This window comes from Aethalodelphis obliquidens, unplaced genomic scaffold, assembly GCF_003676395.1.
Source record: "Aethalodelphis obliquidens isolate GAN/ISIS:26980383/991018 unplaced genomic scaffold, ASM367639v1 scaffold3, whole genome shotgun sequence".
Taxonomy (NCBI): Eukaryota; Metazoa; Chordata; class Mammalia; order Artiodactyla; family Delphinidae; genus Aethalodelphis; species Aethalodelphis obliquidens.
Genome location: NW_020837947.1, coordinates 66,442,702 through 66,467,106, shown reverse-complemented (window position 1 = coordinate 66,467,106; position 24,405 = coordinate 66,442,702). Strand labels below are relative to the sequence as shown.

The 24,405-nt window shown below is 38.8% G+C and overlaps 1 protein-coding gene and 1 non-coding gene across 4 annotated transcripts in view; one reads left to right on the top strand and one right to left on the bottom strand.

The window, feature by feature from the left end:
- ANKRD6 (ankyrin repeat domain 6) overlaps positions 1-24,405 on the top strand; it is a 218,659-nt gene that overhangs the window by 11,233 nt on the left and 183,021 nt on the right. The gene's annotated exons all lie outside the window — the stretch shown is intronic.
- Positions 19,762-19,868, bottom strand: LOC113613280 (U6 spliceosomal RNA). Its single transcript, XR_003430150.1, has one exon. It is a non-coding gene; the product is annotated as a U6 spliceosomal RNA (small nuclear RNA).

Sequence of the window (24,405 nt, the reverse complement as noted above, 5' to 3'; positions counted from 1 at the left end):
AATTTAATTTTCAGATTGTCTTCTGGCTTACACTTTATGTTTTAAATGTATTATAAATATATCATACAACACATTCTACCTCGTGGAGTATCCAGTGATTTAGGTGAGCTATTGCAATGATGTATTGTTATAAAAGATGTTAGTATCAGAATTTATTTATAAATAGAACTCTCTAGTCATTCAGACTGGTTTTTAACTCATATGAATGGATTGCATAAATGGGAAAAACTGTAACTTTCAAGTTCTTCTTATACATGTGATTCTTCAATACTTGCATTCATCTTAGAAACCCTTCAGTAAATTATGACTTGACTCATTTATCCACCTCAAATCTCAGTAGCTTAATCCAGTAAAAGTTTATTTCCAGCTCACCTGAAGTCCAAATAGGTTATTCCTGGTTGAGCAGCTCTCCTGGTTAGCTCTTCTGCAAGTGACTCTGAGATAAAGGCTCCTTCCATCCCGTTATACCATCATTTTCAACATGTGGTTTCTCATGTCCCTACAAGGGGAAGAGAGTATGAAAAACACAACCAGATTAACTACCCTCACCAGCAAGTGAAAACATCACTTCTGCTCACATTCCATTGGCCAGAAGCAGTTCAGAGCCCCACCTCAATTTATGGGGACTGGGAAATATAGCGCCTGGCCAGACAGCTGCTTCTGAGCAATAATCATTTACTTTATTTATTTAATTTTTTATTTTTTGGCTGCACATGCAGATTCCGGGATCTTAGTTCCTCGATCACGGATTGAACCCAGGGCCACTGAGTCCTGGTCACTGGACCACCAGGGAATTCCCAATAATCATTTACTTTAGAAGGGGAACAGAACTCTTTGGTGGATAAGTAGCCATCTTTTATATTAATAGGCTAGTCTTTTAACCGGTCAGTTCAGTGTAACTGCCTTCATATTATTTATTTCTCACTTTCCAAACAGCAAGTGTTATGTCTTTGTAGTGTAAAGTGTGGATGAGACCTTCATATGGGAAACAATTTTGTCATAATTGTTGAGTAAATAAAAATGGGATTAAGCCATCTAGTTTTATACATTTATTAGGGAATGAAGTATATTTTATTTATTCAGTCACCCAACCCCCTAGAGAATTGTACATTTGAGAAAGATGGAACATGAGCAAAGAGGAAGATTAGCAAAGAACAAGAATATGCATATCTTATTGGGTTCATTCTCGTAGTAATTTAAAACTACTTCCAGGGCTTCCCTGGTGGCGCAGTGGTTGAGAGTCCACCTGCCGATGCAGGGGACACAGGTTCGTGCCCCGGTCCGGGAAGATCCCACATGCCGCGGAGCTGCTGGGCCCGTGAGCCATGGCCGCTGAGCCTGTGCGTCCGGAGCCTGTGCTCCGCAATGGGAGAGGCCACAACAGTGAGACGCCCGCGTACCACAAAAAAACCCAAAAAAACAAAAAAAAGAAACCCAAAAATAAACTAGTTCCAGCTGCTGGCAATAGGCAAGTATGAAAATTTTCTTATTCTTCTTCAAAAAAAAACAAAAGCAGTCTTCACCATGGGATGTATTACACAATCATAAATGTATGTGTCACTTTTATTTGCTCTTTAAAGATCTTAATTTTTTTAAAAAAATTATTTATTTTTGGCTGCGTTGGGTCTTCGTTGCTGCGTGCGGGCTTTCTCTAGTTGTGGTGAGCGAAGTCTACTCTTGGTTGTGGTGCCGGCTTCTCGTTGCGGTGGCTTCTCTTGTCGCAGAGCACAGGCTCTAGGTGCGCGGGCTCAGTAGCTGTGGCTCGTGGGCTCTAGGGCACAGGCTCAGTAGTTGTGGCACACAGGCTTAGTTGTTCCATGGCATGTGGGATCCTCCTGGACCAGGGCTCGAACCCGTGTCCCCTGCACTGGCAGGTGGATTCTTAACCATGGCACCACCAGGGAAGCCCTACTTATTTGCTCCTAAGGGAAATTAATGTTGTAAATTTGGATCTGTTTATCTCATTTGCTTGAAGCCCTTTTGTGCCTAGGAGGGTGCCATTTGGCTATATTCAGCATCCGACAGCTAGAAATGGAGAATATCGAGTGTGAAGGATCCCAGTACTTGGCTGGAGTCATGGAGAAAGTGGTCCACAACTTCAGTAGTTACACTAACTCTACAGGCATATCTTGTTTTATTGCTCTTCGCTTTACTGTGCTTTGCTTTATTGTGCTTCATAGATACTGTGTTTTTCACAAATTGAAGGTTTGTGGCCACCCTGTATTGAGCAAGTCCATCGACACCATTTTTCCAATGGCATTTGCTCACTTTGTGTCTCTGTGTCACGTTTTGGTAATTCTTGCAATATTTCAACCTTTTTCATTATTAGTATATTTGTTATGATGATCTGTGTTCAGTGATCTTCGATGTTACTATTGCAAAAAGATTATGACTCACTGAAGGCTCGGACAATGGTAAGCATATTTTGGCAATAAAATATTTTAAAATTAAGGTATGTACATTTTTAAGACATAATGCTATTACACACTAAATAGACTACATTGTAGTGTAAATATAACTTTTATATGCACTGGGAAACCAAGACACTCGTATGACTTGCTTATTGCAGTATTCACTTTATTGCAGTGGTCTGGAACCAAATCCACAATGTCTTCGAGGTCAGCCTGTAGTAGTGTTTCATTCACCCATTACTAGTTGAGACTGGGCTGTTCCACCTAAGGAAGAGGTCCCAATAATGAATATTTACCATCTTTCAAGTCCTAATTTATTTCTTTTAAAGTTACATTTTATGGTGCCCATGTTGGAATTAAAGATGCACTAGACCAAAGGTCAGCAAATTATAGCCATGGGCCAAGTCTAGCCCACTGCCTGTTTTGTAAAGTTTTGTTAGAGCACAGCCATACTCATTGATTTACATACCGCCTATGGTTGCTTTCACACTATACTGGCAGAGTTGAGTAACTGTCACAGAGACCATATGGCCCACAACACCTCATGTATTTATTTAGTATCCCTTTATGGAAAGTTTGCTAACCCTTTCACTAGACCCTTAAACCCTTAAAATTAGTATAACTTGGTTTGCGGTAACTCTGCTCCTACTTAGGATTTACTTAATCTCTGGCCCACAGTTCGCCATCATAGTGAGGCTAATAAAACCTACCTCTCGAGGTAGTTAAAGTAGACTTTAAGTGATCTTGGGCAAGTTACTCAGTTGATCTTCTAGTTAGCTATCTGCCAGTCTGTCTTCCAGTAGGCTTCCTTAGACCAATCCATTTCCAATTTGCCATGTATAAGAATCATCTGGGGACTCTATTAAAATTCAAAGATGCCCACCCTCATTCCCTAGGTCCTGATTCATCAGGTCTGGGAAGATGCACGTGTAACAGGCACCCCAGATTCTGATGCAGGTGGCCTGGACTTCAAGTAACTCAGACCCTTGTGGCAACTTGTCTTTGGGTCCCTAGAAATAGTTTCTCTGACAGCTCCAGATATGCTTCTTGACACAGCCAGGATTGAAGCCTTGCCTACTATATAGGAGAGCTTGGAACCAAAAGGGGACTGCCCAGCGGCGTTAGTCATCAGCATTCTGAACATGTGCAGAGAGACCCGGCAGTGGGCTTATCGTATAAATCAAATCATTGACTGCCTGACTGCACCTATACAGCCATCTGCTGCTTTGCTTTCAAATAGAAATAATGATAGGGAAGTTGGAACTGGGGCTTCAGAGAAAGTGATTGGTTTACGTTGCAGCTCTGTATGCCTCTTGATGCTAAGAGGGAACAAATTAAAGCTAAAATTAGCAGTATAGCCCTGGGGTAGCTGTCTCTTTTTAAAAATCAAGGTAAAAGTTAATAGCAGAAGAAGTTACCATGAGAGGAAGAACCTAAGTCCAGGTGCTTTATAGGTGCTTTAAGAACGGATGCTGATTTAATGGTTTGTAATTTCCTTAATCTCCAGAATGTATTACCCTAGGTTATGTGATACTTAATGAACGGTTTGCTCACTGAAGCCTTTGTTTTCCTCCATTTGCTATTCAAAAACTGAGTAAAGAGCTGCAAAGCCAGTAATGAATAATGGCAAAATCCCCTGGCACCTGTTGGGTTTTAATACAATATGGAAAAAAGTGAGACCCCCCCCCACCGCAAAAAAAAAAGTCCAAAAACAAAAACCAGAAAAATAAAAACTTGAAGGAAGAATCAAAGAACCTCACTCTTTCAGTACTTACTACGAGTGGAGCTGTGTTGCTGTTTAAAAGCAGTGTTAAAATTGAGGTTCAGGGGCCTTTAAACATTTCCGTCTTTGCTGCCCTGCTGAAATAAACCTGGGTGTTTGATTGGATGTAAGCCAGGGTATTTTGTACTCTGAAATGTAAGTAAAGTAAACACTTTATCATCCAATGAAGGACTTAACAGCTAATTAGATACCTTCCTGTTGGGCGATGTCTTGGGAAACTGATTTCAAAAGCATATGCTAATAAGGATTTAAAGAATCCTATGTAAGATTATCAAAGGATTCCTTTCAATAATGAGTTCCCTTAGACCCAGGATATTTAATATATGATTAGAATCATTCATTTAAGGGAGCCCAGCATTGCTGGGAAGTTAGGAATACCATCGGGGAACATGTTCTCCAGAGGTTGCTAAATAAACAGCCATCTTCTATTTTTATTAAAATGATAGCTTGGACCATTCCTTTTCTTCCCTGCAAAATATGCAACAGATCTAATTTATCTCTAGACACCAGAATTTCTTTCCTTCCTGTTACTAAACCCTCGAGAAAAGGCCATTTTGAAAAAAATAAGGCTTCTGTCTTTAAAAACGGATTATTTTGATATACCAAAAACTAATTGTCTTGATGCTCAGTGCATTCCTGTCCTTTTAAATCCTAAATTCACAAATTTATATTCTTCCCTTGGTATTTAAAGACTCAAGAACACTAACACTGTGCTTATAATTGACTGTGTTAAAAGTGACCATGTTTTTGTGTCTAAAAGTAGAACATGAAATATTGTACCAGATTTTGCCCCAAGACTTCCGTGCTGTTTCTTATTATGTCCTTCTCTCCCCAGCCTTTGGAATTCCCTTAATGTCAGAGACATTAACTTTGAGGGTAAGAGAGTAAATCTTAAGAGACGTAGTATTTGCTTTGAATTTACCAGCCAACTAAATAGGATGGATGTTAATGTCTCAGGTGTACAAGGCGTTCTTCTTGTTAGTGTTAATGAAAGCTGTGTATATAGTGGAGAGAAAACATATTCCCCAAATCAGTAAACAGACAGAAGCTATGATGGACTTTTTTCTTTTTTCTTTTTGGCCGTGTCACACAGCATGCAGGATCTTTAGTTCCCCAACCAGGGAAAGAACCCGTGGTCCCTGCAGTGGAATCGCGGAGTCTTAACAACTCGACCGCCAGGGAGGTCCTGGATTTTGTATGAAAAAAGCAATGTCAGAGGCTATTAGGGTATTTAAGTGAAGGGAAAAATTCTGTGTTACAGTACTAAATCTAAAATGAAAAATCAAAAAGATTGGATACCTCTATGGGTATAACTGAATCACTTTGCTGTAACTATAACTGTAAAATCATCATTAACATCATTGTTAATCAACTATACTCCAATATAAAATAATTTTTTTTTAATTTTTAAAAATTAAAAATAATAAAAAAATAAAAGGAAAGACCAAGTATTGATTGTAACCTAACCAGATACCATAAATCCACAGCAGCGCTGTCTCAGCCCCACAGAATAAATGGCATTCATTACGTTTGAGTATATTGTTGCCCTAGGATCAGGGAGGCCAAACTGTTTTACTCTTCTCTGCAAAGCCTAATCTCTCTACCTGAAAAATAATTTAGGAAAAAAAAATTGTAAGGTCAGTGACTCTCTCTTGGCCTCCCTACATATTTGTCTTTTTCTTTCTTATTAGCATTAGGTAATGTATCTTAAAACCCCAGGCCTCTACGTTCAAACCTGGCTGAATGACCTCTCTTGCACAATACAGATGCCCTTCAGGAGAAGTCTGTTTCGTGGGAGACTGGCAGGCTTTAAAGAGAAGAGTATGACTTGGCTGCCAGGAGGCTTGGGTTCCAATTTCATGTCTGACAGCAGCCTTTGTGCCCTCTACCGAGTCACCTTCTTACTTCTGTGGCTTTCCTTTTCTTTTCTCTTAGAAAGGTGACCACTGGACTCATGTTTCAGACGGGTCCTCACTGACTAGTCCCCTGCCCCCATGGATTTGAGGCCCAGAAAAATTGTATAGCTTAACAAATTATTATAAGCCAAATACCTTTATAACAGCCATGCCAGTCAGGAAATCAAACTTTGCCAGTCACCCCAGAAGCCCCTCCTTGGGTTGCATCTCAATCATAACTCCCTCTCTCCCTCCAAATTAACTACAGGCAGTCCTTGCCTTACATGGCACTGTGGTACTATAAAGAAATGTTGAAATCCTGATAGGCTATCTTAATAATCAGTGGGAGAAATTGCGATTGTTCTGAGACCTTTAATGTTTGGCCAGAACATTAAAAACTCTTTTACTGTCTGTTGTAATTGTAGAGGGAAATGAAAAAATACTAAAATTTAGTATGCAATAATTTAAAACATTAGCAACATTGAGAATTAGACTTTTATTTCTTTGTAAAATCTTATCAAGAGTAGTTTGGTTTGCCTTTTCCCATACTATAATTTATGATACAGAATAAGCATCTTTTCTCTTCAAAATTTATTCTGTTGAAGTATACTTGATTTACAATGTCATGTTAATTTCTGCTGTACAGCAAAGTGATTCAGTTATACATATATATACATTCTTTTTCATATTCTTTTCCATTCTGGTTTATCACAGGATATTGAATATAGTTCCCTGTGCTATACAATAGGATCTTGTTGTTTATCCTTCCTATATATACTAGTCTGCATCTTCAACAAGCATCTTTTCTATGCCTTGATGAACTTTCATACTCCTGTAGAAGTTTGAATCAGTTTCCAACATTTTATCCTTTGCGTTTTCAGTGTTGTGAAGTATCTGCAGGAGTTCCTTTAATGTGGACTTTTTGCAGCGTCATTTCTTCATTCTTTTCATCTCCACACTTTCATCATTTATGGCGATCAGTTCCCTTCATTGAATTCCTCTGGCTGCACATCTAGAGGCTTCGGGTGGTAGCGCATCATCTTTCCCACAGTCAAACATTTCTTCTGTGACTCCATCCTGTTCCATTCAAATTTCACTTCCAGTGTTACCACTTTTGATTTCTTTGCTGCACTTTCTTCTTTGTTGGCTAATTACCTATTTTAATTGTTTATTTTGGTAAGCTATTATGTGGGTTTTTCACTGGCAGACAAGAAGACAACACAGATACATGGTTTGCTGTCTGTGTGAACTGAGTAACAAATGAGTGACCAATCACTGACAGATTTGGGAAGATGTGACATGATTGGTCACTGATCATGATACTCATCTATTAATTACATAGTGATTTGTAGACTGGAGTGCTGTTAGTGAAGTTTGTACCTCATGCAGTTTCTGAAAGTTAATTCACCATGGTAAGTGAGATTTGAGCCATGTTGTTGGAGGACTGGTATAATTTAAACTGTGGGACCTGAAATTGTGCACATTATAACCATGTAAAGTGAAGGCTGCCTGTATTATTTGCTGTAGTAATCACTTTCTTGTAGGTCTGGACACTATGGTTTAGTGTTGTTCCATAAAATGTTTTTGTTATTCTTCTAAGTCTTTTTTTTTTTTTTAATCTATGGGTTTCCCCTCTGTATTAGTTTTCCAGGGCTGCTGTAACAAAGTACCACAGACTGGGTGGCTTAAACAACAGAAATTTATTTTCTCACAGTTCTGGAGGCTGGAAAATCTCAGATCAAGGTGTTAGCAGATTTGATAAACAACAAAGTCCTACTTTATAGCACAGAGAACTATATTCAATACCCTATGATAAACCATAATGGAAAAGAATATATATATATTCTAATATATATATATATATATATATATAAGAATGTATACCTATGTGTAACTGAGTCACTTTGCTGTACAGCAGAAATTAACACAACATTGTAAATCAACTATACTTCAAAAAGAAATTTTTTTTTAACTTAAAAAAAAAGATGTTAGCTGATTTGGTTTCTCCTAAGGCCTCTTTCTTTGGCTTGCAGATGGCCACCTCCTTGTTGTGTCTTCACATGGTCTTTTCTCTGTGAATGTGAACTCCTGGTTTCTCTTTCCCTTCTTATAAGACACTAGTTCTGTTGGATTAGGGCCTACCTTAATGGCCTTATTTTAACTTGATTATCTCTTTAAAGGCCACGTCTCCAAATATAGTCATGAATTTTGGAGGGACACAATTCAGCCCATCACATATTCTATTCCTTTCTTTTCTTTACTGCTTACATATCAAAATAGCTGGGCTTCTTGACCACTGGTTATATAAAACATAAGCCATAATCACATAAACTTTTCATTAAAGAGTTAGGATCATTCATGAAGGACAACATTGAAAATTAGGCCTGGATTATGTTGGGTAAAATTATGTTCCAGTTATTAAGGGTATATAACAAATCACCCCAAAACTTGGCCACTTAAAACAGCAATAATTATTTATTATCTCTCAAAATCTGTCAGTCAGGAATTAGAGAGTAACTCAGCTGAGAATTTCTGGCTCTGGTCTTTCAATAAGATTGCAGACAGATTGAACTGGGGCTACAGTCATCGGCAAGTTGGACTGGGGCAGGAGTCATCTCCTTTAAGATGGCTTGCTCACTGGCTGGCACATTGGGGATGGCTGCTGGTGGGAGGCCTCAGTTCCTTTCTACATGGCTGCTTGACTGTCCCTATGGCATGGCAGCTGACCTGAGTGAGTAATCCAAGAGGTCAAGACAGAAGCTGCAATGCATTGTCATTTTCACCATGTTCTGTTGGTCACAGAGATCCAGTCTTGATTCACTGTAGAAGGGGACTCCACAAAGGCATGAATATAGGAGGTACGGATTATTGGGAGCCATCTTGGGGACTGGCTGCTATAAACTGGATGGGTAAAAAGTGTCGTACTTTTGGGAAACCTGTTTGTAAGTCTCTACCTTCAAGTGCTGCTTATCTTACAGGCATGTCGTCAAAGTTAAACATTATTAAATGCAAACTTTCTACCTCACACTTAATGAGTTAATATTTTTAAGAGTTTTCAAGGTAATTTTTTATGATCAGTCTCTATGTCTGACTAAAACCATTATATTAATCCAAATACATACACTTACCTATTAGTAGATTTTTCTTTGGCTTGGTCATTCATCTGAGATACTGGTCTTTTGTTTTGTTTTGTTTTAATTGGAGTATAGTTGCCTTACAATTTTATGTTAGTTTCTGCTGTACAGCAAAGTGAATCAGTTATACGTAAACATATATCCCCTCTTTTTTTAGATTTCCTTCCCATTTAGGTAACCACAGAGCACTGAGTAGAGTTCCCTGTGCTATTCAGTAGGTTCTCAATAGTTATCTGTTTAATACATAGTAGTGTATATATGTCAATCCCAATCTCCCAATTCATCCGCCCCACCCGAGATACTGGTCTTAAATGGTGGGATCAACAGCTTCAGATATCACATATGCCTTTATGTGAAGTAGGAGACGTTACTGGAAATGACAGAAGAGCATGTGCTATGGAGCAGGAAGGATATATGAAGGAGGGGAAGCAAGTTGAACAGGGGTGAACACGAGTAGTATGGAGGGTATATTAGTTGATGGGACAGAACAGAATTGGTGTGAGATGAAATTTCTTATGACAGGTTGTAAACTTGTGCAACAATATTTATTCTGTGCTGTCCGTAGGAAGATATATAGTTACCTAAGTGATTTAGCAGTATAAAGTATGAGATTCATGGCTTTATGTTAAATCAACTTATGTCCGATATAAAGCTGATGCTAATAATTTAGGATTAACATTTTTTATTGAAGTATAGGTAATTTACAATGTTGTATTAGTTTCAAGTGTACAGCAAAATTATTCAGTTATACACACACACACACACACACACACACACACACTCTCACGCGCACACGTATTCTTTTTCAGATTCTTTTCCGTTATAGGTTATTACAAGATAAGGTATTGAGTATAGTTCCCTGTGCTATGCAGTAAGTCCTTCTTGTTTACCTATTTTATATATAGTAGTGTGTATGTTAATCCCAAGATCGTAATTTATCTCCACCCCCCGCCCGACCCCTGCTATCCCCTTTGGTAACCATAAGTTTGTTTTCTATGTCTGTGAGTCTACTTCTGTTTTGTAAATAAGTTCATTTGTGTCATTTTTTTAGATTCCATATATAAGTGACATCGTATGATATTTGTCTTTCTTTGTCTGACTTAGTTCACCTAATATGATAATCTGTAGATCCATCCATGTTGCTACAAATGGTATTATTTCATTCTTTTTTATTGCTGAGTCATATTCCATTGTATAAATACCACATAGGATTTAAATTTTTTTAGTTGCCCACTTTCACTCATAACTCAGTATCGTTGGTTAAATAAAGATGTTTTGGGTTCATTCATAAAGGAAAATTAGGAACATTAGTAAAATATGATGAGTTTAAGCCCCTTAATGTGTTATCGTTTGATAGGACTTCACACAGCTGCAGAAATGAGTGTAGTATCCAATCCGAACTCTTGTGAATAGAGTATTAGAAATGATGTTATTGAATCTTTACACTCCTGGAAGTTTGTCTAATAAATTGAGTAGTTGTCACACTGAGTTTCCTACAATTCATATCATAAAAAAATAACTAAAAACTAATATATTTGTATTCTCCCTCACTCTACAGGCTCATTAGAAGTGACTGGTTGCTAGTTTCAAAAATGTAGTGAAAGAAGTTTGCAGAGTTTGTGTTCATTTGGGATCAGGCTGTTTTGCAGAGTCAAGGTTATTGAAATTTATTTGTGGCAGAGATGGGTGAATAATGAACAGTTCTTTCTAGACACATAATACAAGCTCCCTGTTGGCTTCTATCTGTCTGCCTTAGGAACAAAGATGTCTCTGTGCTACGGGGTAAAGACCTGGAGTGAGGTGAGTACCTGGTAAAGGCTAAGAGCACATGTAGGGCGTGGAACCACGAGGACTCATCATGATGACTAGATTGCTTATGAAAAACCAATACTTGCAAGTCCTGATTGGAGTGGGCTTCACAAGTCTGTGTTCTGTCTTTCATATGTAGCATTTTGTTTTAGAGACAAAAATAAGGTCTGTTGGATAAGGCAGTAAAAGATTGTCTTTGGGCAATTCCTATAACAGACTTTCTGTTTCAACTGATCTCTTGTTATTTGAGCCTTTTATTTATTTTTAGAGACATTTTAAAACACAGAAAAGTACATAGGCACTCTGTTCATTGACCACCAAGATTAGTTTTTAGTTTTCAGTATCTTCCTGGTGGGAATTTAATTTCCAGCTTCACAAAATATGCTCAGCATAAGGTCTTTCAGCTTGTGGGAAACAGGACTAGTAAAGTGAAGAACAATGATCCCTTCCAAGACTAGCTTTTATTTATAGTTGTAGCTTCTAATTTTATTTTAGTGCTTTGTAAACTCACCAAATCCCACTGCTTAACATTAGCAATAAATCATGCCTTGTTTACTTCTAAGATGGTCTGGAGCTTTTAGTGTAATTGATTGGCTGCCTGCTTTTGCACATCTGCAAATGGTTATGTTATACATTGTCAAACCCATTCCAGAGTGGTGAGGAAGAAGAGAAAAAGAAAAGGATTCTTATCCTCTTCTTAAAATGATCTTTTCTTCTCCATGTAGGGAATTTGGATAATTCTGAAACGTCAACCACTTGATGTGGTTGGTATTTTTCATTCGTTGTCCCATTCAGTATAGAGATTCATGCCCTTCACTTCTGGGAAATTTTATTCTATCATTTCTTTGATAATTCTCCTGTCCTCTTACTCTGTTTTCTCTTTTAAAACTTCTGATATGCAGAAGACCTATTGAATTGAGCCTCTCTTTCTGCCTAACTTTTCTGTCTCTATTTCTGCCTCTGTCTTTTGGTTCTATTTCCTGGGAGATTTTTTTTTTTTTTTTTTTTTTTTTGCGGTACACGGGCCTCTCACTGTCGTGGCCCCTCCTGTTGCGGAGCACAGGCTCTGGACGCGCAGGCTCAGCGGCCATGGCTCACGGGCCCAGCCGCTCCGCGGCATGTGGGATCTTCCCGGACCGGGGCACGAACCTGTGTCCCCTGCATCGGCAGGCGGACTCTCAACCACTGCGCCACCAGGGAAGCCCTGTGGGAGATTTTTAAAACTTACTTTCGTTCCTTATATTGAATAAAAAAAAAATTTGTCAATAACATTTTTATTTCCAAGAAATCTCTTTGGTTCTCTGATCATTTTTTTCATTTTAACTTGTTCTATAATACTTTCATTAATCTCTGAGGATACTAATGCAAGTTTTTTTTGTTTTTTTTAAGTTCTTATCTTTTTTTTTGGCCACACAGCACAGCATGTGGAATCTTAGTTCCCCTACCAGGCATTGAACCCACCCCCATCTGCAGTGGAATACTGTAGTCTTAACTGCTAGACCGCCAGGGAAGTCCCTTAAGTTCTTGTCAGTTACCAGAATGATCTTAGTTTACTCCAGGGTTATTTCTTCTTGTTTACTGTGGTCCCTCTTTTTCATTTTGGAAGCTTTCCTTGAATGTCTGGTGGTCCTTGGTTTTGTGTTCATGTTTAAGACTAAAAGGCAACTGGAGGGTCTGTGTGCAAAATTGTAGAGTATATGAAGGTCTTGTCTTAGAAGCTGTTCAAATTCTCTAGAGAGGAAACATAATATTGGGGGGAAACCACCGACGAATTAATACAATATGATATCAGTTTTACAAATTGAAAAATAAAACTAAATGACATATGGCTTGTGGTTATATACATATGTGGCAAAACCATAATAAAGGCAAAAGAAAGTAAACACAAAATTCAAATGGTGCTTACACTTTGGGGATATGATTGGAGTGGAGCATAAAGAATATCACTGTTATTGGTTATGTTCTATTTTTTAAATTGAGAAGTGAGTTTTATTATGATCTTTATTCCTATGTGTATGTAATATAATATTAATACAGTCTTTTATATGTGTCAAGTATTTCATAATAAAAATGAGAAAATTTGAAGGAAACTCTTTGTATCCCATCTTGTGAGAGCAGATGCTTGACTGACAGTGTTCTGTGCTTGGAGTTGGGGGGCTGACTGTTCATAATCATGACCCACCCTTTCAGCTCAGTATGCAATTTGAGAAATGACAGGGCTAAATGAATCAGCACAAACCGGGTGGTATGCATAATTCCTTTGGGGTTGTTCTTGGCACCATGCTCCCTGACGTCCTGATGTGTATACTGGTCACGGATTCTTCCAGACAGACACCATCCAGTCTTGTGTAAGTGATGTGTAAGAGATGCCTCCACCAGCCCCTGAGTACCTGCTGGTCTTAAATTTCATCCTTTGCCTTCTGCAAGGTGCCTCAGGCACTTTTGTAGCACCTTTACTGCTGTCACTTACACATCTCTGTAAGCCATTTGGGGTCAAAACTGTTCGGCTGCACATGAAATAAAGGCAGAAAGAAACCTCGGTGGAGTAAAGGAGCAGCTGGGAGACAAAGCACAGTACCGTGGTCAGTGCTCATTGGTGAAAGCTCGTGGGCGGGGCATGGCTGGGAGGTGTGCATCTTCCCTCCGCTCCCTCCTCAGCACCAGAATGATTCACCTGTGTGCGCATGGGGGTGTGCATAGTTTTTAATATTGAAATGTTTGAGACAGAGAGGGTCATAATGAGTCAGTGCGTGTGGGGCACCACTAACCAAGTACAACTGTAGACCTTCAGTTTCTCCCCAGTTTGTGTTTCTGTCCACCCCAGTGCCAAGTGGTTCTAAGTCCCAAACCTCAGCAGGGTTTTGCAGGGCAAACTTGTCCCTTTCTCAAGTGTCCCCCTCTGTAAACACCAAGCTGAGGCTTCTTTCTCCTCATACAGAAGTTACCTCTTCTCCACTGTCTTTCCATCTTCCATAACTGTTGAAATCTCTCCTTTGCTTTTGGCCACTCCGTGTTCTGTTCCTTAATGTGGCTTATCTTTATTCTTTTTCTCGCACGTTAGTGGGGTCTTTGTTGGGAGAGGATATAGGGGAGGTGTTTAATAAGCTTTCTTTTTTTCTGCCAAGAAATGAAAAAAAAATAATTAAAAATTTGTTTTTATTTTCTTTTTTAATTGAAGTACAGTTGATTTACAATGTTATATTAGTTTTAGGTGTACAATATCGTGATTCAATAAGCTTTCTTTTTTTAAAAAAATTTATTAATTTGGCTGCACATGTGCGAGATCTTCATTATGGCATGCAGGATCTTTTTAGTTGGAGCACGCGGGATCTTAGTTGCAGCATATGGGCTCTTAGATGTGGCACGTGGGATCTAGTTCCCTGACCAGGGATTGAACCCAGGCCCCCTGCATTGGGAGTGTGGAGTCTCAACCACTGGACCACCAAGGAAGTCCCCAATAAGCTTTCTTTAATCAGAAAACAATATTAACATTATGAGGAATTTTGTCTCCCCCTACCCCGTGGTTTTTTTTTTTTCCTTTAACTTCATTGAGGTATAATTGACAAATAAAATTTTAAGATTTTCTTTTTTTGGTAAGATATTTAAAGTGTGCAACATGGTGGTTTGATATACGTAAACATTGTGAAAGGATTAACATATCCTTCACCTCACATGTATCTTTTTTTGCGTGTGTGAGAACATTTAAGTTCTAGTACTCTCAGCAAATTTCAACTACATGTGTTATCAACTGTGGTCACTATGTTGTACATTATTAGATCCTCAGACCTTATTCATCTTACAACTGAAAGGTTGTACCCTTTTACTGACCTCTCCTTGTTGCTCTCACTCTCTAGCACCTGGCAGCCTACTCTCTTTCTATGAGTTCAGCCATTTAAATATCTATTTATTTATAATTAAAAAAAAATTTAAGACTCCATATATAAGTGACATATGCAGTATTTGTGTTTCTGTGACTCATTTCACTTAGCATAATACCCTCCAGGTTCATTAATGTTGTTGCAAATGACAGGATTCCCTTCTTTTTTAAGGCTGAAATTTATTCCACTGTGTATGTAATAAAATATGATATATATATATATATATATATATATATATATATATCATGTTTTCTTTAGCCATTCATCCATTAATGGACACTTAGGTTGCCTGCATACCTTGGCTATCATGAATAATGCTGCCATGAATGTGGGAGTACAAATATCTCTTGCAGATAACTGATTTCGTTTCTTTCGGATATATGCCCAGAAGTGGGATTGCTGGATCATATGGTAGTTCTATTTTTAACTTTTCGAGGAACCTCCATACTGTTCTCCATAGTGACTGTCCCAATTTACATTCCCACCAACAGTGTTACAGGGGTCCCCTTTTCTCTGCATCCTTGCCAACACTTGTTATCTCTTATCTTTTTGATGATAGCCATTCTAACTGGTGTGACATGATATCTCATTGCAGTTTTCCCTTATGATCAGTGATGTTGAGCACCTTTTCATATATCTGTTGGCAATTTGTATGTTTTCTTATGAGAAATGTCTACTCAGGTACTTTGCCTATTTTTGAATTGTGTTATTTGTTGCTATTGAGCTGTTTGAGTATTTTATATATTTTGGATAACTTGCAAATATTTTCTCCCATTCCATAGATTGTCTCTATACTTTGTTATTTGCTGTATAGAATCTTTTTAGTTTGATTCAATACAATTTATTTCTGCTTTTGTTTTCTGCACTTTTGGGGTCATATTAGAAAAATCATTGCCCTGACCAATGTCAAAAAGATTTTCCCCTGTTCTCTTCCCCTATGTTTTATAGTTTCAGTTTTTACATTTAAGTCTTTAATCTATTTTTGAGTTGATTTTTGCATACGGAGTGAGATAAGGGTCCAATTTTATTCTTTTGATGAAAACAGAGTCTTCTCAACTCTGTTTATTGAAGAGACTGTCCTTTGTGTGTTCTTGGCACCTTTGTTGAAGATCAGTTGTGGATTTATTTCTGGGCTCTCTATTCTTTTCCACTGGTTTATATGTCTGTTTTTATGCCAGTGCCATTATAGCTTTTTAGTACATTTTGAAATCACATGGTATGATGCTTTTAGCTTTGTTCTTTTTGCCCAGGATTGCTTTGATTATTTGAGGTCTCTGGGGGTTTCATGTGAATTTTAAGATTGTTTTTGGATAAATCTTTATAATTGAAGGAGCTTATATTAACTAGACTCATTCCTTGGTGAGGCAATCTTTTGTTAGTTTCACTTTTGCAAAACAAAGATTTGATAATGTATATTTACATACTGGAGATATGGCTCAATCTAATTTATCAGTTAGGTGCAAAACCACAGTCCACCAGTAATAGTGGCTCATCTTTAATAAGCTCTGGGATAACAGAATAAAATATTACTTTCTGAAATGTAACTGAGGAGAACTATTATTGGTCCCTGAAGTTAAAAAGCTGTCATTGTTCTTTAATAAGATAATTTCATCACTAGTGGTGATATTTTATCTAGTAGTCTAAATTCCTACTTCCACCAGCAGGAACTTCACTTCTTTTTAACATGATCAAGTGTCCAATTTTAGAACAGCAGATGGCTGGAGCTTGCTTTATACTGATTAGTAATATTTTTTCTTTTAATGTACAGAAAACATTTCTTTAGTCCCTAGCAACTTGATCATCTTTGCACCCTTACAGAAATCTCAATGTGCCCTATATGGCTCAGAGTATTATCTACAAGCACTTACATCTATCAGGCTTTTGTTTGGAGGCCAGAGGAGGAATGTCACATGATACGCAGGAAAAGGTCCTGTAATCTTGCCTATTCATACGTGGCACACCATAGTTTGTCAAGAGTCTTTTGTACTTTAACAACACCTTTCCAAGAACTTACGTTGCTTCCATCTAAACTAACTTGAAACTTCCTTAGGGGAAAAATAGTATACATTTCTGTTTGTGAGGGAAACAGAAAATACTTTATTTTATACTGGATTGTGAGTTAATATGTCTGGGTAGACCGTTACTGGCCAGAGCTGGAACCGAACTCAGGTTTGGCTGCTCATTGCTCTGGAGTCAATGTTCCAGAGACAAGGGTTGGTGAAAAAAAAAGATGCTTTATTCAGGAAGCCGGCAACCAGGGGAGATGGCAGATTAGCATACCCTAAACCACCTCCCAGTTGTTGGTTAGGGGGCAGAAGGTCTTAAAGGGGAGTTCCAGGGGTGCACAGGCGGTGGGGGGCCCTCCATGCAGAACAGCACAGTCAGCTCCAACAACCGTCTTGAAACTGGTCATGTGGTGGTCTAATCAGCATCATCGTGATTGTTTGAAGCACAGTTACTCTTCAATTCCAGGGTTGATTTGTTCCCATTTCCTTGAGGCCAGTTCTTGGAATTGTGCAAGGCACAGACTCAGTACTGCTCAAGACAGAGCAGCTTATGTCATGGCTACAGTCTGGTCATCCTGCAGTTAGCTTTTTCCCTCTGGTGGCAGTTTTAGTATCTGCAAAACAACTCAGGAATTTGCATCAGACACTGTTATCTATGTTCTTCAGGGAGGAGCTAAAGATTCTGTGACGCTGTTGTCCTAATCATTAACTGCTTGAGCCTGCTCTTTTGTGACTCAGGGGAGGCCTGGGAGACTATGGCTTTTCTACAAACAAGAGACAGGGGACATGGAAGGGCTTTTGCATCTGGAGGGGCCCCCTCCAAGGTCTGTCTCTGTCTCAAGACCTCTGGGAGTTATTTGTAGGGGACCCACCTTGGCTTTTGGGAGCAGGAAAGAAGTATTCAGGGAATTGTCATGGCCTGGGAAGGGAGCAGGAAAGTGTACCAGTTGGAGTTTGAGTTTTCGAGAATGCTGTGTGTTTGTGTGTGTGTGTGTGTGTTGAAGGGAGGGAGAATAGTGATAGAGGAATAAATAGATGACTTTTCAGATAATCTGAGTGAAAACCTAAAATGAAAAGGGACAGCCTGGTGAGATGGGAGAAAACATCCAGCTTCACCACCTGTCTCCCAGTATGCTCTGAAAATTCTGGCCCGCAAAGATCCTCTTTCTTTAAGAATTTGTAGTGCGTGTAATTATAGATTATCTGGCATTTTACTTTAAATTATTTTAAAAATGTGAGTCACTGCAAAGTGGTTTAGAGATCAGGCTCTGGAGCTAGGTCAATTTAGGACAAATCCTGGCTTTATGATGTATTAGCTGTGTGACCTGGGACAAGCTACTTAACCTCTCTGTGCCTCAGTTTCCTCATATTTAAAATGAGGATAATAATAATATCTACCTTGTTGTTTTTTTATGGGTAAATTACTTAGCCAGCAAAATTAGTACATATTCATTGTAGAAAAGTAGATAGTGGGAATTCCCTGGCGGTCCAGTGGCTAGGACTCTGTGCTTTCACTGCTGAGGGCCCAGGTTCGATCCCTGGTCAGGGAACTAAGATCCCGCAAGCCAATGAAAATAAAAGGAAAGAAAAGAAGATAGTATAAAAATTAGCAGAAAAGGAGATAAGCATCTTCAATCCTTCCACCTATAGGTAACCACTATTACTATATTGGTACATACCCTAAATGTTTTTTGTGTGCAACCTTGAGATCATACTTTTCATGTTATCTTGTAACTTTTTCCCTTAATAATATATCATGAGCATTTGCCCATACTTTTCAACATCATATATCTAAAATAGAACTACATTGATTGGATAGGTAGTTTTTAGTTTATTAAAGTGTTCCCATATTGTTGAAGCTTTAGGTGGCTTCCAGATTTTCACTTTTACATGAAATGCTTCAGTATACATTTTTGTATGTTAATCTCATTCTTGAAGTTATTTTCCTTGAAGAGAAATGGAATTGCTGAGTCAAAGGGTATTCGTTTTTATTTTTAAGGCTTTTGACACATATTGCTAAATTGCCTTCCAGAAATGTTCACTAGCGATGTGTGAGAGTTTGTTTTCTTGCCCTCTTGTCAGTAGGGATTATTCTAATTTTTTTACATTCAATTTTATAGGTAAAAATTGTGTCTTCGTTGTTTGATTATGAAGAAGACTGAACATTTGTATATGTTTTTAGCTCTTGGATTTCTTTTTCTTCTCTGGTGTGTGAAGTACCTGTGTATTCCTTATTCACCTTTTTTTTCCCCTGAAGTATTCACTTTCTTGTAAACTTTCAATTTGTAAGAGATCTTTATGTTGAAAAGCTATTGTTTGGCTTCATTAAGATATTTTTCCCCCAAGAAGTAAAATTTCAACAACTTTGTTAATGAATCTGATACTCTGAGGTTGGTCAATTAAGCTTCATCCATGAGGTCTCTAAGAGAAAAACTACAAATCAGTTGATATTTATGATTTTATAGTACACAGGTATATTATTTATAGACACAATTGGGAAGTCTTTTTTTTTTTTTCTTCTGAAAATAGCAAATACTTGCTGGTGAGTTGATTTACTGTTTGGAGTTTGCTTTGTAGGTGGAATATACTTCATTCTGATTAGGTATTGTGAATCCTGTTTTGTGCTATACCTATGATATCTTTTTTTTTAATCGAAGTATAGTTGACTTACAATGTGTTAATTTCTGGTGTACAGCAAAGTGATTCAGTTATATATACATATATATACATATTCTTTTCCATTATGGTTTATTATAGGATATTGAATATAGCTTCCATTTGCTATACAGTAGGACCTTATTGTTTATCTGTTTTATATATAGTAGTTTGTATCTGTTAATCCCCCCAAAATATGGAATGCCTCACGATTTTGCGTGTCATCCTTGCACAGGGGCCATGCTGATCTCCTCTGTATCATTCCAATTTTAGTATATGTGCTGCCGAAGCGAGCACTATACCTGTGATCCCTTGATGGAGTCCTCAACTGGTTACTGGACACTGTCTTGGTATTTTGTTTATTTATTTATTTTTTATATGTAAAATATATAGAGATGAGATTTCTTTTTTTTACGTCTTTATTGGAGTATAATTGCTTTACAATGGTGTGTTAGTTTCTGCTTTATAACAAAGTGAATCAGTTATACATATACATATGTTCCCATATCTCCTCCCTCTTGCGTCTCCCTCCCTCCCACCCTCCCTATCCCACCCCTCTAGGTGGTCACAAAGCACCAAGCTGATCTCCCTGGGCTATGCGGCTGCTTCCCACTAGCTATCTATTTTACGTTTGGTAGTGTATATATGTCCATGTCACTCTCTCACTTCGTCCCAGCTCACCCTTTCCCCTCCCCATATCCTCAAGTCCGTTCTCTAGTAGGTCTGTCTTTATTCCTGTCTTACCCCTAGGTTCTTCTTGACATTTTTTTTTTTTCTTAAATTCCATATATATGTGTTAGCATACAGTATTTGTCTTTCTCTTTCTGACCTACTTCACTCTGTGTCTTGGTATTTTAAACTCTTAGAGTCAGCCACAGTGTTTATGTCCTGTATTTATCAAGGACTTGCTGTGTAGATAGCTCAGAAGTCGAGATGGAAGGCACAGAGTTTTGTGATTCTAGAGCTGAGGTCATAATGCTTAGCATACAAATGACTTGAAAGGTGGGATTTTTAGAAAGATTGGAACCATTGCCAACGGTGAACGGTTCACCGATTCTCTTTGAAGAGTATTGCAAGAGCTCACCCTTTGTAGGGCAGAGCACTGTTGCTCAGGCCTCCTGCCGGTATAACTTCTGAAAGCATGTTGGAGGACTCATTTATCTGTGTAGCATCTTGAGGCTTAAGTGCGAAGCATATATTTTTGTGAACTGAAGGAAATTTCTTTAGAGTGCAGTTGAAACTTTACTCACACCTTCAAACTCATTTTGGAATTTAAAACAGCTGTAAAAATTCCTCTTGTACTGACGGAGTTCCCAGGGGTGTGTCTCTCCTTCCACTTTCTTTACTTCCCAAGCTCTCCCCACCACAAGGCCCCCCAGCCGTCTAAGGAGATATCTCTGATGGCATAAAAGCCTTCTGAAAACCATTAGGTGACTCATACCACGCGTGTATGGCTTTAGGCTTGACAGGTGTTTTTTTACAATAGTTCACCCTCCCACTCTAAGGAGATTTCTGAAGTTCTGATCAGGGAGTCTAAAAATTCACATTTTGCCTAATAGGCGATGAGGAGGGTGCTTATCTTACCTGTCTGGATTTTTTTTTTTTTTTACTCGAAGTTTAATGAAATATTCTGTATTACCCATAATCCTTTTTTGAAAGCGAGAGCAGACTATGAGGAAATATGTAGAATGAGTATAAATCAGCAGAGGAAAAGTCAAGTTCTTACTCCTATTATTTATAAATATTGAGATGTTATTTATTTAGGCATGATAAATAGATTCTTTTTTGATGGTTGAATGTGAGGGTCGCTTAGAATTAAATTTTTTATTTTAGTTTTTCTGAGTGGCTGGGACTTTTTCTAGCTAACCTAAGTGGTTTTATAGTGTTTCTCTGGCCGCTTAATCTGTATTTAGAATTTTTAGCAGTATTTTCAGAAAATTTCCAAGGCGCATCATTTTGTAAAAATTTGTGTTACAAACTTGTTTCTTTTTGATTCCCCCTCCCTTGGTGTCTCCCTTCCCCACCTCCATCTCGTCAGTTCCTCCACTTCCCCAGTTCTGGGTCTGTTTAGTTTTCACCTCATGAGTAATGATTATTATGAATTCGGCTCGTTCTAATGAGGCACTAAGGCTGTCTCTCAGGTTTTGGATTTCCTTTAGGAGAACTGTTAATTATTACCGCCTCACCTTCTTATACCTGGCACAAAAGTAGGTTGCAGAAGGAGAAGAGGAAACACCTGTTTATAAAATGTGGCGTTTGAGTAAAATTCTAATGCAGAATGATTAACAGCAGAGCCTCATAGAATCAGCTCAGCCCCGTCTTGATTCGGTTTCCCGTGGTTGTGGATGTCGCATGTTTCGTACTATGTGTAGACCTCTTCCACCATGCTTTTCATGTCACTCTCTACTTCTGTTGCCACCTTTTTAATTCACAACTTTAGTTCATTTCTCTGTCATGTTAGCTTTTTCACTGGGCTTTCCCTGCCTCCAGGGTCAAGTTCCCTCAATCTGTAAATCCAGCAAGCAGCCGCTAAATTTGTATTTGAATGGGGTCCCTGCACTACGCAGCCCTCCTAGAATTCCTCCTGTGTTATGGTCCAAGTCCTCAGCCTCTTCAAGCCTTTTTACTGTTAGCTCCAGATTAATTTTCTAGTCTCGTCACTTGCTGCTCCTTGACCTCCAAATTCTGCCCTGTTGATCTGACAAGCCTGCCAGTCAGAACAGCTACTGCTTTTCCTACCACCCATCTCTGTGCAGAGAAATCCGACCCACCTTGGAAGGGGCACCATCTCCTCCAGCATTCCTTTGCAGATCCCTCCCGTTGGCAGTGTTGCTCTGCATTCTGCAGCTCCGGTGTCACTCATCGGGAATTTTTTTTTTTTTTTTTTTTGCGGTACGCGGGCCTCTCGCTGTTGCGGCCTCTCCCGTTGCGGAGCACAGGCTCCGGACGCGCAGGCTCAGCGGCCATGGCTCACGGGCTCAGCCGCTCTGCGGCACGTGGGACCCTCCCGGACCGGGGCACGAACCCGTGTCCTCTGTATCGGCAGGCAGACTCTCAACCACTGCGCCACCAGGGAAGCCCGGGAATTGTTTTTACATTTGTAGGCTCTTATCTGTGTCGCCTGAGGGTAGGAACCAACTCATCTATTCCTGATTCCCCTGGACACACTCAACCTGCTTGGCCTGCGGTGCTCACTCTTTCATCCCCATCTGGTTCTTTCCCCCATTAACATTCTCATTTCTCCTGTTGTAAAACAGCAACTACTGCAAACTCTCTTTACCCAAATTCCCTCTGTTACAGCTGTATCTCTCTCTGCTTGCCTCTATGAATTTATTTTTTGTAATTGAAGTATAGTTGATTTACAATGTTGTATTAATGTCTGCTATACAGCAAAGTGATTCAGCTATACAATATATAAATTCTTTTTTTAATATTCTTTTCCATATGTTTTATCATAGGATATTGAATACAGTTTCCTGTGCTATATAGTAGGACCTGGTTTATCCATTATATATAATAGCTTACATCTGCTAACCCCAGTCTCCCACTCCAACCCTCCCCCAACCCCCTCCCCCTTGGTAACCACAAGTCTTGAACTTTTTTTTTAATGGAAGAGACTTGCTTTATTGATTTTCCTGATAAACAAGCTCATTGGAGAAAAATACAAATAATACAGAATTTGAAAAGGGTAAAAATCATCTAAAATGCTATCACCCAGAGGTAAATTGCGTTTCATTAAACATCATGTCCCATTTCACACGTACACACACGTACATATGCACTCTTGTGCATGATATCACAATTTTATATTAATGAAATCACACTGTACATACTGTTCTGTAACCTGCTTAAAAAAAATTCAGCAGTATATTGGGGACATCTTTCCAAGTCAGTTCATGTTAATCCTCATCATTTCTGTAAGCAATTATCAAGCACTCGATTGAATCAACAATTATTTAATCTAGCACCTTTTGATGAGGCTATGCATTCTTTCCTGGTTTTTCATTTGTATGACTAACCCTGTAATTGCATTAGTTAGGGTTCTCCAGAGAAACAGAACCAAGGGACATGCACACAGAGAAATATAAAGAATTGGCTCATGTGATTATAGAGGCTGAGAAGTCCCAAGATCTCCAGTTGAAAGCCTGGAGATCTCCAGTTGAAAGCCCCCCATTAACTCTTAAGGATAAATTCCTGCATGTGAAATTGGTGGGTCAAATGTGTGTGTATGCTAGGTGATATTATTGCCCATCAGAAAGGTAAAGCTGTACCCAGGTAAAGTTGTCAGTGGCTTTTCCACTGCCCTCACCAACATGAATATTGTCAAATCATCCTAATCTTTGCCAATTTTATGGTTTAAAAATATCTTTCTTTCTTTTGCATTTCTTTCAAGACTAAGGTTGAATATTATTTTGTAAGTTAATGTTTGTGTGTGTGTGTGTGTGTGTGTGTTTTCCTTCAATTAGACTGACTACTGTTTTCTGCACTTTTCTAGGGTCCTAAATCCAAATAATTACAATCCTATAATGGAACTTATTTAGTGTGTGTGTGGAATTGCTTAATCAGATCCTTTGCCCATTTCACTATTTGAGTGTTTTGTCTTTATTCATTTGTAAGAACTTTTCAAAAAGTATGCATGTTGGGGCTTCCCTGGTGGCGCAGTGGTTGAGAGTCCGCCTGCCGATGCAGGGGACATGGGTTCGTGCCCCAGCCCGGGAAGTTACCACATGCCGCGGAGCGGCTGGGCCCGTGAGCCATGGCCGCTGAGCCTGCGCGTCCGGAGCCTGTGCTCCACAACGGGAGATGCCACAACAGTGAGAGGCCCGCGTACCGC